The sequence below is a fragment of the Ictidomys tridecemlineatus genome, unplaced genomic scaffold (assembly GCF_052094955.1).
Source record: "Ictidomys tridecemlineatus isolate mIctTri1 unplaced genomic scaffold, mIctTri1.hap1 Scaffold_314, whole genome shotgun sequence".
Lineage (NCBI taxonomy): Eukaryota > Metazoa > Chordata > Mammalia > Rodentia > Sciuridae > Ictidomys > Ictidomys tridecemlineatus.
The window spans coordinates 184,339-199,266 of record NW_027522384.1 but is presented as its reverse complement, the minus strand read 5'-3'; the positions used below and the strand labels follow the sequence as shown (position 1 = coordinate 199,266).

Below are 14,928 nucleotides of genomic sequence, written 5' to 3'. Positions count from 1 at the left end.
GAATTACCATCACACACTGTCCCTGCCACCGGCCTTCCCAGGAGCAGCCAGAGGAAAGTACACGAGTGTTTCCTATCAGGGCCTGGAGGAGGAGGTCAGCGCTTGCCTGGCAGGGGGTGTGCCCCTTTCATATTAAACCTGCAACGAGTTCTTCCCAACTGGACAAGGTCTCAGGAAGGCAGCCCTGTCCTCAGGGTTGAAACAGTGCTGGTGGCCAGTTCGACCAAATTTTTTGTCTGTTCTGACTCCAGAGCCCATGGCCTCTTTCTGACCTCATCCAGGGACAGGAAACGCTCTTTTCACAGGATAAACTATTTTTGCATGCTCTTTAATTGCTAAACATTTTTTATTCCTAATGAAGTCAAATTGTTTCCAAAAAATATTGGAAATCACCTTTCTATTCTTCAACAGAACCAGGTCAAATGTCTTTAACTAGTGTGTCATTTTACTATCCCTGTGTTTATGTGACAGAAATATTTGAAAGGCAATCAAAAAATGATAACATTGGGCTGGGGACATAGCTCAGTTGGTAGAGTATTCGCCTTGCATGCACAAGGCCCTGGGTTCAATCCCCAACATCACACACACACACACACACACAAAGGAAGTGATAAAATTATTGACTTGAAAGAAAAAAAAAGGTCAGTGAAAAGTTACTTTTATTAAACTTCATATGTGGCATTATATAAAATTAAAATATTAGAGCATTAAAAAAGAAAATTTGACTAATTCCTTTTAATTATGTGAATGTATGCTTTAAAAAGAGAGAAAAACATACATATATATTGGTATGTTTTATTAATAAATAAAAAATATATGGCTTTCATTTTTTAGCCTAAACATTTGCAAATCTGTCACAATCTTTCTCAAAATCAACCTTCTTCACATATTCAGGTTCAATAGACAGTATAGATGGATTTGACAACCTATCATCACTCACAGGGACGAGAGACAGTTTTCCTTAACTTATTTTTTTGAAAATGTTGTTTTGCACGGAAGCCTCAGATGCACAAATGCTCAGCAAAAGTCCTCGACATAAGAATCAGTTTGGCAGAGACTTGGAAACTCCAGTTCATGACAAATTCCAGAAATCAAAGCCCTGCCAGGGCCTTGGGTCCTTCAGGTTCTGTTCTTACAATTTTCAGATGTCTAAAATGTCTACAGCAAATGAAGACTCCGAGTAGTCACCAAGAAGGACAGATCTAAAGTAATTCCACTTCTGTTTCTTCTAATTTCACAATTACCGTGATGTCAGCACTTCCATAAAATGATTGTCTCAGTAGTTGGAGGTTCAAGCCATGCTGAATGTGAGATCTGAGGATTCTGAATCCTTGAGAAACTGTTTCTGTGCAACTGAGTCTACACGTTTCAGAAGAACAATGTAATTGGAAATTTTTCAAATAATTTAAAGTAGTATAGAATGTTTCTTAAAGCGTGTGTGTGTGCGCGCACGTGTGTGTGCGTGTGTGTGTGTGTGTGCGTGTGTGTGCATGAAAAGGGCTGTCTAGAATTTCCACTGACAGAGACTTCTTCAGGAAAGATTATTTTATTACCGACATTGTTTATAATTGCCAGCACATGGTCATAAAAAATGTTAGGACCACCCTTCAGTCAGTTTTATGAGCATTTTGAAATCCTCCACCAACTATTCACCCCATTACTTCTTAGACCCAGTGCTGACTGCTCGCCAGCCTGCCTCAGAATGCCTGTGCTGTCAAGTTGCTTGGGGCATCTTAAGCTCCTCCTGGGCTTGGGCATCTCCTCCTCAGACATTCGTCCTATAATGACATCCTCAGCTGTCACTGCTCCCACCCTGCCGGCCCTCTGCTTGTCAACCAGCACTTGATAATTCTATATTTCAGATGAGCAATATTTAGGTTGCTGGTAATTTACTTTTGTATTGATCAACCTGAAATTACAAAACATGAAGTGTGTTTTCAAGCATGGAATAATAGTCCATAAAATTCCACATGGTCTACCGATATTATCTCTTTACCACTAACATAACTAACAGTCACTGCAGATATTTCATGGCCTGATGCCAGATCACAGTATAAATCACCAACAAATACCCACAGAGAAGTTAAAGGAATCTATATATTTTCACAATTACATTTACCACATCAATTTTCAGGTCCATTATATCTCAACTTTTGCTCTGTTTCTTATATAGGCTGAGTCCATCAGTATTTTATCTCTCTTCCTTTTGGCCTGAGTTTGTACCCACTTAATTGTGGGTTTTCTCTTAAGCATCAATCAACTAACCATGATAGCTATAAGAAAATGTTAAAAATTAATGTTTCGGGACTGGGGCTATAGCTTAGTGGTAGAGTGCCTGCCTCACAAATGTGAGGCACTGAATTTGATCCTCAGCACCACTTAAAAATAAAGATATTATGTCCATTTTCAACTAAAAAAATTTTAAAAAATAATGGGATATTGTGTAATATCCCAGCTTCATTTGAGAAATTATTTTTTTAAACCAAGAAAAGTTTGCAAATAAATTCTAAATTTAAATATAACAAAAAAGGTTCTAGAATGTAGCTGTGCAGGCTTCTGTAGATGGAAAAGGGTGAAGGTAATCTAATTGAGTTCCTAAATTTAGAGAGGAATTTATATACATAGGAGTTAAATGATTTTAGACTCACAAGGCCTACGTGTGAATCCTGAGTTCCACCATTTATAAATCTGTGGCTAGTCGAGCATCTTAACCTCTTGAGCTTTTATTTCCTCATCTCCAGATACTTGGAAAATAAAATACCTACCTCCTGCAGTTGCTGTGAAATAATGCATACAAAGTGTTTCCCAGAGTGCTTGGCAGGGAAATTTTGTATTGAGATGGAGCAGAACACAGTGAAAGGCCCACTGGAGAATTCTAGGGCCAGAATGTCTGGCCATGAATCATGGAGCCACAGATGAGTCTCCTGTTTATTTTCTCATTTGTAAGATGGGGGGAGGGGAAGTTGTACTTTACACATTTGTTTGTTTTTGAGGAATAATTTTAAGTGAATTAATATTTGAAAACATACTCAAAAATAAATACCAGCTGGGTATTGTGGCCTACACCTGTAATCTCAGCAGCTCAGGAGGCTGAGGCTAGAAGATGGCAAGTTCAAAGCCGGCCTCAGCAATTTAGCAAGGCTGAGTCTCACTAAGTTGCTTATTGAGACCCTGTCTCAAAATAAAATACAGGAGGTCTGGGGATGTGGCTCAGTGGTTCAGCACCCCTGGGTTCAACCCCTGGTACCAAAAAACAAACAATAACAAAAAGAAAGTGCTTTCCAAATGCTTATTTGTTTATATAATCTATATGGTTGCTGCTATGACCATGACTCTTGAATATGCTGTCTTTTAAAATATGTAATTCTATGAATTGCACCATTTTTTCCTATTTAAACCTTCAATAAAAAACAACATCACCATGTGTGTTTTCTTGGATACTGAGACCTCAATCCTGAGACTCCCTAGTGCACAGTACAAGCCTGCTGCAATGAAGTCCACCCACCTTTGAGGACATGATTTTGGGAAAGGGACAGGGCTCCCATAGCCGCTTCTCCTTTTAATAAATTACTCTGGCAATGGAAACATGGCTGTGCATTTTCTCTCTGTTTTTTGATAACCCTGTGGAAATTCAGAAACTGGCCACGAGAGCCCTGGATAATAGGAAGAATTCATTGTGTTCTTAAATGTCTATGGCCCTTTTTAAAATTTAACTATACTCAGGCACTAGACAGAATGGGGCACATTGTAGTAAAAACAATCACAGGATGGGTAGCAGGCTCTGGATCCTGATTCTGAGTGGGTGATTTGTCCCTGGGGGCACCTGGTAAGGTCTGGAGACATGTTAGCTTTGTGAGTTCTCCTGGCATCTAGCCGGTAGGAGCCAGTGACCTTCAGACACAATGGGTGCAGCCTTCATCCCCCGCAAAATTACCTGGTCTGAAACTGCAGGACTGTGGAGGTCCCAAATCCCTGCTGGTCAGTCAGCCTGGGTTTCTGACTGTACCAAAGTCAGGGAATCTCCAGTTCTACTTGGCTTGCAGCACACATAAGTGTGTTTGTGAGTTGTGCCAATTCCCAATCCAGTCACTGCTGTTGAGAAGGCATTGCTAGGATGCTAAAAATAGCCAGTTGGCAGAAGTAACTTGACTTTAGTGCTGTTTTTTGTTTATTTATTCTGTAATCAGACTCTAATTGCCAGTATAATGTCCTTTCTGCTAGCTACTTCCATGTTATTATGCACATTCTGTATGCAAAAATTATGCACTTACTTTTAAATATTGTAAATATTTGCTCTAAATATATACTAGCATTTTTCTATATTATAGCTCTACCCAGGCAGTAGAATAATACTTATAAAATGTGGAATTCATACACAGAGTCGGTAAGATGAGAAATGTTGCTTTTTGGAGGAAGATGATTTTGCAAAGTCGGTGTTTTGCATTATAGATGTGTGAAAAGAAAACCTTGGTTTTTAGTTTAATTTTATGAAGTAATTAGCTCTGCGCTCCTTCCAATGTAAGGGTCAGCAGCAAGTCACATGATCACGCACCCCCTTCTCCCCCCCCCAAAAGGGCTGCTCCCTAAAGGCCAGTACTAACGCTTTTACTCTACTGCATGTCCCCTTCCCTTGAGTGGGAATGCAGGAAAAAAGTTCTGCTCTGTGCTTCAAGTCAGAATAAGTTCACGAGTTGGTAGATTCACCCATGTTCCATCACAGCACAGCTCCAAGGTCAAAGTAAGAAATGTCTAGAAAGCCACAGGATGTTTGTGCTTTGCTCTAAGAAAATACTTGTTAAGTCTTTTTTTTTTTTCTTTTTTTAAGAGTAGGATTCCCCTTGATTGGAGCTTCAGAACAAAATCCCGTTGCCAGTGTCTCAGCAGTCATAGGCAGGGGAAGGAGATATGGGTAGTGGCTGACACATCTATTAAAATTCTTGAGGGAATTGCTGATTTCTACTCTCTTTTCCATGCATGGCCTTAGACATACAGATTCCAAGATTAAAGAGTAGGTACTTCAGAAAGAATGGGTGCATTATCTACTTCCATTTTCCCCTAGGGGTTGGATCCCTTTTATTTTGATTTATATGTTATTCCATTCTAGTTCTTTTGGGGGGAAAAAAGTTTTTATTTTGAAAAAGTATAACATACTAGACCCGATAACAGACACCTGCCAAATATTGATACCTTTATGAATGTATACAGTTTTGCATAACTATGTTCTTATTGAACATAGTTTTAGGAGAACAAAAATAACATTTTTTTTCTCTTTGAATCAGACTCTTAATTACTATTTTAAAGCCTCTTTCTTTTTTTTTCCAGGTTGGATGTGCTGGTTTCTCCTTTGCCTCTGTTAGTCAGCTTGTCCTCCTCATGAACAAAAGGCCATCTAAGACTAATTTACAGGAGAAAAAGTGTATTTGGGGCTCAGAGGTTCAGTCCACTGAGGGCCAACTCCATCAATTTAGGCCTGAGCAGGGACAGTCCTTCTTGGCAGAAGGGCAGTGGTGAAGGAAGGCTGCTCAGCTCGTGGTGGCCAGGAAGCAGACAGAGAGGCCAGGGACAAACCATAGGATCCCCAGGGCACATTCCCGGCCCCACCTCCTGCAGCTGCCTTCCTTACCACCCAGTCAGCCCATTCCAGCTAAGAAGGACTGATTAGGCTACAGCTCTCTGAATCTCATCGTCTCACTCCTGAACACTCCTGCATTCATGGAGCTCTGGGGGACCCTCACATCCAAACCACAGTCTCTAAAATTATTTATTTCAAAAAGTTTATTCATTGTTGAAAATTTTATCTTTCTCTACATCCAGTTATCAGAAAGATAAAGAAAATGAAAGATAAATTTTTTTAGACTTTTAAAACACTATAACTATTTTAGACTATTTTTAAGAACAAAAGAGTAACTTAAATTAAACATGGTACAACTTAGAATGCAAATTCCTCTTCTCTCTCCCCCTTTGTCTGAGGCAGATCTGCATGCAGGTTGTAGGCTTTTTTTGTTTATGGTACACATTTTACTGAATCTCTGGCCTTGGTATTTATCATTACAAGCCATCTAGGATTTTAAGATCTGGGTTGAGGAATGATTTGAAAGTTGTACCATGATGTTCCCTGCTAAGGAGAAACCTGAGATCAAAAATATTGCTTAAACTGATCTGACCAAAAGGTGCACTATGCACTGGTGCTTAAAAAGCATGCTCTTCTCTCATTGAGTGATGGGAGTGCTGAAGCCATAGCCATCCTTGAAAAAAGTGCAACAGTATTTCTTTGATTCAGTTCCTCTAAACAACACACACACACACACACACACACACACACACACACACACACACACACACATGAGGATCCTGGAAGTGCCTATCAAGGAACCTAGGTTGTGCCTCATGGAAGGTAGAAAAAACTGGTGCAGGCTAGACTATACCCATGTGACTCCAGTGAGAAGGGCAAAGGGGAACCTATGTGTCTGGAAGCTAATGTGACCAGCCGAAGTGTCAGAGAAAATGACCTAAGAAGGCAGAGAAAATGTGCCCCCAAGGATGGTGTTTTTTCTGGCTACTCACCCCTCAAAAAGACAGGCGAAAGGTGAGTAGCCAGAGAGCAGGAGATGGTGAGAGCATGAAATTCTGTAGGCCCACACAGAGAAGAGTATGAAATAGGTCAGGATTTGTCTCAGAATAAAGGGATAGGTGAGGCCTAATGCCAGAGGACAGTTGAGGCAGAGGAAAGGTATAAAGATACAGAATGAGGCTTGGGTCATGTCAGGAAATATTTCTAAGAAATTTCAGAAGTTTGACCTTTCACATTCTAAAGAGATGCTTATGGTGACATTTGCATGGTAGCTAGTTCACTCCAAAGGGTGAAAATAGGGAGAATGTAATAGTATGATATGTAGGGGAAACAACTCAGAATTGAGGGGATATTCCCAGAAACAGAGGAGAGATCATTTTCTGTGACTACTGATAACATTGTGAGGAAAATCCTCCCACCTCTTTAGGAAATCCACCTTACATGTGAGAACAATGGTAGCATTTCAAGTGTTTTAACATTGTGTTCCCTGGTGTGTTGTAATGTAAAACTTACCCAATTTGACTGTCTTTTCTTTCACCTTGCCTAATCCTTTCCGTGGAAGCGCCTCTTTTATTGTGATGGGATCGGTGCGCTTAGAAAGAAGACAGTACATAAAGAGTGTATTTTTCATTGACTACAAAGTTAATAATTTAGAATAAATATTCCACTATGACTTTCTATCATGCTGTTTCTGTGATAGAGTCAGAAGCTTATGGGAACCTGTGAAGCCATGAGCCAAAAATTAATCTGCCCTCCTATAACTTGTTCCTGTCACATAAAATGGTCACAATGAAGAAGATCTGACCACCACAAATGGGACAGTTGCAGAGCACATTAGTGTTTCTTGTAGTTCTGCCCAGCATGAAATACTGAGGGGAGTCCTAAGACTTAAGAAGGGTAAGAGATGGGAACTTGAGAACCTGGGAAATTAATATCTCTGCTAAAGGTACTTACATAGCTGAACATAAATCCTAACAATGACATATCCTTGTATTTTAGTTTCTAACATATTATATTATAAATTAAAAACAGGAGAAAAAATTTCATAGTTTGAATCAATAATGGAAATGAACACAAAAATTCCAGTGTGCACATCATAATTGTGACAACAGCATCATAAACAATAAGGAAGAGATGAGGGTAGGAGGAGAAGGAACATGGTAATAGAACTCAGGCATATGTTGGTATTGATGTAAAACACATAGAAACCACTATAAAAATAAATTTCAAATATAGATAAAAGGATATAAAAGGTAACAAAAGTGGTATGATAGGGAATAAATAAACCAATCAAAATGGAAGCTGCTAGTGGAGCAGTGAGGAACCTAAAACAAAGAAAAAACACATGTAAAAAACAGCCCATTGGCAGAAGTCTTTCATTATCTGTGATGACATTAGATGGAACAGATGAGTCTTGGTTTCTAAATACCTAAGAAGCCTGCGTCCACACAAAGTTTCACACAATTTCTCTACAATATTGCATTAGGGAGATAAGCTTGGGTTTGATGGATTCTCTTCTAACAGAAACAATGCACCTGGTAACACAAACTTGACCTGCCATGACTTCCCATGCTCTGTCAATGCCATCAATCTGAGACACAGGACAGGACACCTTTTGGCATAACTGGCACAGAATGAGGCTGGACACCCTTGCAATAGGCTCTCCAGTGACAGAAGATTTGGGGTCCTCAGGAGGCGGGCTGTGAAACCTAAACAAGAAAGAAGCAGTGGAGGGGCATTCAGAGGAATCCAGGAGAGAAGCTGGGGTTGTACAGAGTTCAGGAGTGAGGCCAGTCCTGGGAGTGAACAGGAGGAATGGGCATCAGGAGAGTTTAAACTGTCTGAGGTTGCAGTAACCACATTCTGAGGGTCAGACAGTACATATAATAGTAACCCCATTACTATTAGCTATATATACATCCAAAGGAAATGAAATTAGCATATCAAAGAGATACCTACACTTTCATGTTTACTAAAACACTATTTACAATACTCAAATATGGAATCAACTGTGTCCATCAATGAATGAACTGATAAATAAAATGTCAAACACACAAATGAAATATTATTCAGCCATAAAAGAAAGGGATTATGTTATTTGTGGAAACACAAATATGTTGGACATCATATTAAGTGAAATAAGCCATGCATAAAAAGACAAATATTGCATGATTTCACTCACTTGTGGAATCTTAAAAATGCTGAGCTTATAAAACTAGAGGGCAAAATACTGTTTATGAGAGGTTGGGAGACTAGGGGAGATGTTGAGGAGGAGATATTGGTTAATGTGTACAAAGTCACAGCCAAACAGGATAAATATAACTACATATTCTTAGTTATTCAATACACAATGTATCAATGTTCCAAACAACCATAAAGATGTACAATTATAATGTCAGTAAAAAGAGCATAAAGTAAAAATAAAACTACAACAAACCCGGTCTAAATATTCCTTAATATTTTTATGTAATATTTCTCTAACCCACAGAGCATTTTCTTCCTATTACTATTTTGATTTCTTTATCACAATTATGTACATCTTGTCTTCATCACTAGACTATCTCGTCTGAAGGGCGGGTATGTCTTTAATTCATTAGAGTACCCAACACGGTGCCTAGGACAAATAGGATCGGCACTGCGACTATTTTGAATTAATAAAATCCAAAGGAATATGAAAATGACCTACCATAGAATTTTAGGGTTGTACAATGTAATAGCCAACTCAGAGATGATGCAGTATCTGAAGGGAAGGGGGCTGTGGGGAGTCTAGTTAAGAAAATCATTTTATGGCAATTAACTGAAATCTTTTTTCATTTCTCCCTAAGAAAACAAAATACTCCTCACAAATTTTAGGACAAATAATTCTCTGAGCAGTCAGTATTTGAATAATTTTAAATACTGATGAATTTTTAGGCCATGAAAAGTTATGAGAAATTTATGATTTATAAATCTAAAAATAGGACTAATCTGATTATTATACATCCTATTCACGAAACACATAACACTAAAATTTTGGGTGAGTAATCAGTGTGGATACCATCATAGACCCATCAGAATAAGATTAACTTTTGTATCCAAGTGCACCCTGCTTGACTAGTACCCTCTGTGCCTTATTTTGAAACTTAAAAGATTTGTCATGTTACTATTTTTTCTCTCTGATGGATATAATTCCTCCTACATCCTGTGTCATGATCAGTGAAGCAGATTTCCTACTTCCCAAAACCTGCGTGCTCCCTAACAGAATGACTGAAATTTATCAGCCTTCATGGCTTGTTTTTCCTTCATTTACTCGCTGCACTCACTCTCTCTGCCTTTCCCAATGTGTATTCACCCTTATCCTCTCTACTTCACAATTTCCAACTCCCCTATGATCTATGCCTGTCTTGTATAGAAACTAAGAGGGATACTCCCACTATAACCTGCTGCTGGACTTTGGTCTTAAGAGAGACAACTCATTATCTTTCTCACTTTTTCATTATTACCTGTTTACTAGGTTCATTTTTCCAAGTATTAGAATAAATCAGCACTCATTGAGCATTAAAAAACGCAGGCATTCAAGTAGCTAATGAGGGTACATGGTACTACCTAGAGTGAGCAGTTTGATCGTGAAGACCTTGAATTATTAGAAAACTGTATAATTACTAAACTCAATTCCTTTTAGACTCTCCCGCCAGCACCACGCTGTCACTACTCATCAGAACAAGCCTTCCTGGCCAGAAGAGGTTGGCAGTGCTGTCCTAAGGATCAGCAGAGCAGCTTAGGTAAATTAGTGGTGTCGAGGGCCCCAAGGAACCCCCTGTCCTGGCCGCCCTGACCTGCCTCTTCCTACAGACCTGTGGTGCCCTTGAGGTTTCCCCACAGCAGCAGCCTGCTCTCAGCAGTGTTGCATGCAGGCCTGGCCACCAGCAAGGCAAGTGGGGCCAAGACTATGGGTCCAGCTGCTCCTGGATTGACCAGCTCCCCAGTAGGCTGAGGGAAGGTACATATACCCCCTTTGGCCTCACCCACCGTCCGTCCTGCCTGTGGGCTGCCAGGAGCAGGAGGGGAACGATCACACAGCCCACCATTACGCCATCCTCCTTACCGGGGTAAGCGGAGCAACAGCCTCCCTGATCTCCGAGAGGATCACATGGCAATGGATGTTTCTGGGTGCACGCTGGTAGAGCATCTTCCACCTGAGGCCAGGGCAAACAGCAACAGATTAACCATTGCCCACCCTGCAAACTGCTAAGCCCTTCCTCCCTGGCAGGTCTCCATCTCCCAAGGATCTCCAGCTTCACCCCCAGACGGCCAGGCAGTCAGTCCATGGTGTGCTGAGTGAGTCTCTGAAGGACCCGAGTGTCACTACAGCTGCGGCATGGGGCCTGCCCCTGCTGGACAGGGTGGGGCAGAGAAGCTGCACAGGGAGCAGAACGTGCTCCTGCCCATTAAAACATCCCCTCTAGTGTGGAGAACAGATGAGTGTACAGTGAATATTGGCTGTGAGGGCCAGGGTTCCAGGGTCCCCACTCTCCCATCATTTCTTCAATTTTACTTAAACAGCAGAGGGCTTCCTCTGGGCAGTTAGGGGAGACTCCTGGCCAGCACAGACCAGAGAGTCCTCACTGTACTACCCAGCCTGGCCACAGCAGTCCCAGACTACAATGCTAACAGGGCCAAAGGCCAGACCATGGGTGGAAGTGGGCCAGGGCTGCTGCTTGCTGCTATCTCTGCCAGCAGGTGTGAGCCTGGCACCTGCTATAGCAGATGTGAAAACCAGGCGCACAGCAGTAGGCAGGACAGAATATGGGCAGACTCATGCCACACCTTCAATCCCACCTGGACAGTGGTAGCAGCCTTGGGGTCTACATGCTCACCCACAGGAGAACAGGGCTATGCCAGCAGCAGTAGACATGAAACCACTCTGGCCCACAGCATCTAACATCAGAGGGTGCCCAGAGAGGGCAGGAGGGGCTGACCTGCACGAATACCCAGCATCTCACCTGTTCACACAAGCCTCCACAGTGGGGTCCCCAGCGTCCACTGCCTGAAGAACCTCGCGAACATTTTCCTCCAGCCAGCTCATGGTGGCAGGCTATTTCCAGAGGAAGTGCAACCTCCCGAGGTACAGACTCACCAGCTGGGTAGGGCAGGGGGGTGGCTGTGGGAGCAAGGCCTGGGTCAGGGATGGGGGGTTGGCTGTGGGAGCAAGGCCAGGGTCAGGGACGGGGGGCTGGGTGGAGCACGGCCAAGGTCAGGGATGGGGAGCTGGGTGTGGGAAAAAGGCCATGGTCAGGGCAGAGGACTGGCTGTGGGAGCAAGACTGGGACATGGATGGGAGCTGGGTGGAGCAAGGCCAAGGTCAGAGATGGGGAGCTGGGTGGAGGAAGGTCAAGGTCAGGGATGGGGAGCTAGGAGTGGGAACTAGGCCATGGTCAGGGCAGGGGACTGGCTGTGGGAGCAAGACCTGGGTGAGGGATGGGAGCTGGGTGGAGCAAGGCCAAGGTCAGGGATGGGGAGCTGGGTGTGGGAGCAAGGCCTGGGTCAGGGATGGGGAGCTGGGTGGAGCAAGGCCTGCATCAGGGATGGGAGACTGGTTGTAGAGCAAGGCCAGGGTCAGGGATGGAGAGTTGGGTGAAGCAAGGCCTGGGTCAGGGATGGGGGACTGGCTGTGGGAACAAGGCCTGGGTCAGGGATGGGGAGCTGGGTGGAGCAAGGCCAAGTTCAGGGATGGGGAGATGGCTGTGGGAATAAGGCGAGGGTCAGGGATGAGAAGCTGGCTGTGGGAGCAAGGCCAGGGTCAGGGATGGGGGACTGGCTGTGGGAGCAAGGCCAGGGTCAGGGATGAAGGACTGGCTGTGGGAACAAGGCCTGGGTCAGGGATCGGGGGCTGGGTGTGGAAATAAGGCCAGTGTCAGGGATGGGGAGCTGGGAGGAGAAAGGCCAAGGTCAGGGATGGGGAGCTGGGTGGAGCAAGGCCAGGGTCAGGGATGGGGAGCTGGATGGAGTAAGGCCAAGGTCAGGGATGGGGAGATGGCTGTGGGAATAAGGCGAGGGTCAGGGATGAGAAGCTGGCTGTGGGAGCAAGGCCAGGGTCAGGGATGGGGGACTGGCTGTGGGAGCAAGGCCAGGGTCAGGGATGAAGGACTGGCTGTGGGAACAAGGCCTGGGTCAGGGATCGGGGGCTGGGTGTGGAAATAAGGCCAGTGTCAGGGATGGGGAGCTGGGAGGAGAAAGGCCAAGGTCAGGGATGGGGAGCTGGGTGGAGCAAGGCCAGGGTCAGGGATGGGGAGCTGGCTGTGGAATAAGGCCAGGGTCAGGGCAGGGGCATGGCTGTGGGAGCAAGGCCAGGGTCAGAGATGGGTGGCTGGCTGAGGGAGCAAGGCCAGGATCAGGGATGGGAACCTGGGTAAAGCAAGGCCAAGGTCAGGGATGGGGAGCTGGCTGTGGGAGCAAAGCCAGGGTCAGGGATGGGGGGCTGGGTGGAGCAAGGCCAAAGTCAGGGATGGGGAGCTAGGAGTGGGAACTAGGCCATGGTCAGGGTAGAGGACTGGCTGGGGGAGCAAGACCAGGGTCAGGGATGGGAGTTGGGTGGAGCAAAGCGAAGGTCAGGGATGGGGAGGTGGGTGTGGGAGCAAGGCCTGGGTCAGGGATGGGGAGCTGGGTGGAGCAAGGCCTGCATCAGGGATGGGAGACTGGTTGTAGAGCAAGGCCAGGGTCAGGGATGGAGAGTTGGGTGGAGCAAGGCCTGGGTCAGGGATGGGGGACTGGCTGTGGGAACAAGGCCTTGGTCAGGGATGGGGAGCTGGATGGAGCAAGGCCAAGGTCAGGGATGGGGAGATGGCTGTGGGAATAAAGCCAGGGTCAGGGATGAGAAGCTGGCTGTGGGAGCAAGGCCAGGGTCAGGGATGGGGGACTGGCTGTGGGAGCAAGGCCAGGGTCAGGGATGAAGGACTGGCTGTGGGAACAAGGCCTGGGTCAGGGATGGGGAGCTGGATGGAGTAAGGCCAAGGTCAGGGATGGGGAGATGGCTGTGGGAATAAGGCGAGGGTCAGGGATGAGAAGCTGGCTGTGGGAGCAAGGCCAGGGTCAGGGATGGGGGACTGGCTGTGGGAGCAAGGCCAGGGTCAGGGATGAAGGACTGGCTGTGGGAACAAGGCCTGGGTCAGGGATAGGGAGCTGGGTGGAGCAAGGACAAGGTCAGGGATGGGGAGCTGGGAGGAGAAAGGCCAAGGTCAGGGATGGGGAGCTGGGTGGAGCAAGGCCAGGGTCAGGGATGGGGAGCTGGCTGTGGAATAAGGCCAGGGTCAGGGATGAAGGCCTGGCTGTGGGAGCAAGCCTGGGTCAGGGATGGGGAGCTGGGTAGAGCAAGGCCTGGGTCAGGGATGGGGGGCTGGCTGTGGAGCAAGGCCTGGGTCAGGGACGGAGGGCTGGCTGTGGGAGCAAGGCTTGGGTCAGGGATTGGGGGCTGGCTGTGGGATCAAGGCCTGGGTCAGGGATGGGGAGCTGGGTGAAGCAAGGCCAAGGTCAGAGATGGGGGGCTGACTTTGGGAGCAAGCCTTTGTCAGGGATGGGGGGCTGGCACTGGGAGCAAGACCTGGGTCAGGGATGGGGAGCTGGGTGGAGCAAGGCCAGCGTCAGGGATGGGGAGCTGGGTGGAACAAGGCCAGGGTCAGGGATGGGGGACTGGCTGTGGGAGCAAGACCAAGGTAAGGGATAAGGAGCTGGCTGTGGGAGCAAGGCCTGGGTCAGGGTTGGAGAACTGGGTGGAGCTAGTCCTGCTTCAGGGATGGGCGACAGGCTGTGGGAGCAAGGCCAGGCTCAGGGATGGAGAGCTGGGTGGAGAAAGGCCTGGATCAGGGATGGCTGTGGGATCAGGGCCTGGGTCAGGGATGGGGAGTTGGCTGAGCAAGGCCAAGGTCAGAGATGGGGGGCTGGCATTGGGAGCAAGCCTGTGTCAGGGATGGGGAGCTGGGTGGAGCAAGGCCTGTGTCAGGGATGGGGAGCTGGGTGGAGCAAGGCCAGGTCAGGTATGGGTGCTGCTTGGAGCAAAGCCTGGGTCAGGGATTGGGGACTGGCTGTGGGAACAAGGCCTGGGTCAGGAATGAGGAGCTGGGTGGAGCAAGGCCAAGGTCAGGGATGGAGAGCTGTGTGGATCAAGACCTGGGTCAGGGTTGGGAGCTGGGTGGAGCAAGGCCAGGGTCAGGGATTGAGTGTAGGCTGTGGGAGCAAGCCTGGGTCACATATGGGGAGCTGGGTGGAGCAACGCCTGGGTCAGGGATGAGGAGCTGGGTGAAGCAAGGCCTGGGTCAGGGATTGGGGACTGGCTGTGGGAACAAGGCCATTTTCAGGGATGTGGGACTGGCTTTGGGAGCAAG

General features: G+C 46.1%; 1 long non-coding RNA gene across 1 annotated transcript; it reads right to left on the bottom strand.

Moving 5' to 3' along the window:
- Positions 1 to 781: 781 nt before the first annotated feature.
- Positions 782 to 12,545, bottom strand: LOC144373220 (uncharacterized). Its single transcript, XR_013432978.1, has 4 exons — positions 11,554 to 12,545; positions 10,656 to 10,746; positions 7,085 to 8,280; positions 782 to 1,909 (listed from the first exon to the last, which is right to left on the bottom strand). It is a non-coding gene; the product is annotated as an uncharacterized LOC144373220 (long non-coding RNA).
- Positions 12,546 to 14,928: the final 2,383 nt, after the last annotated feature.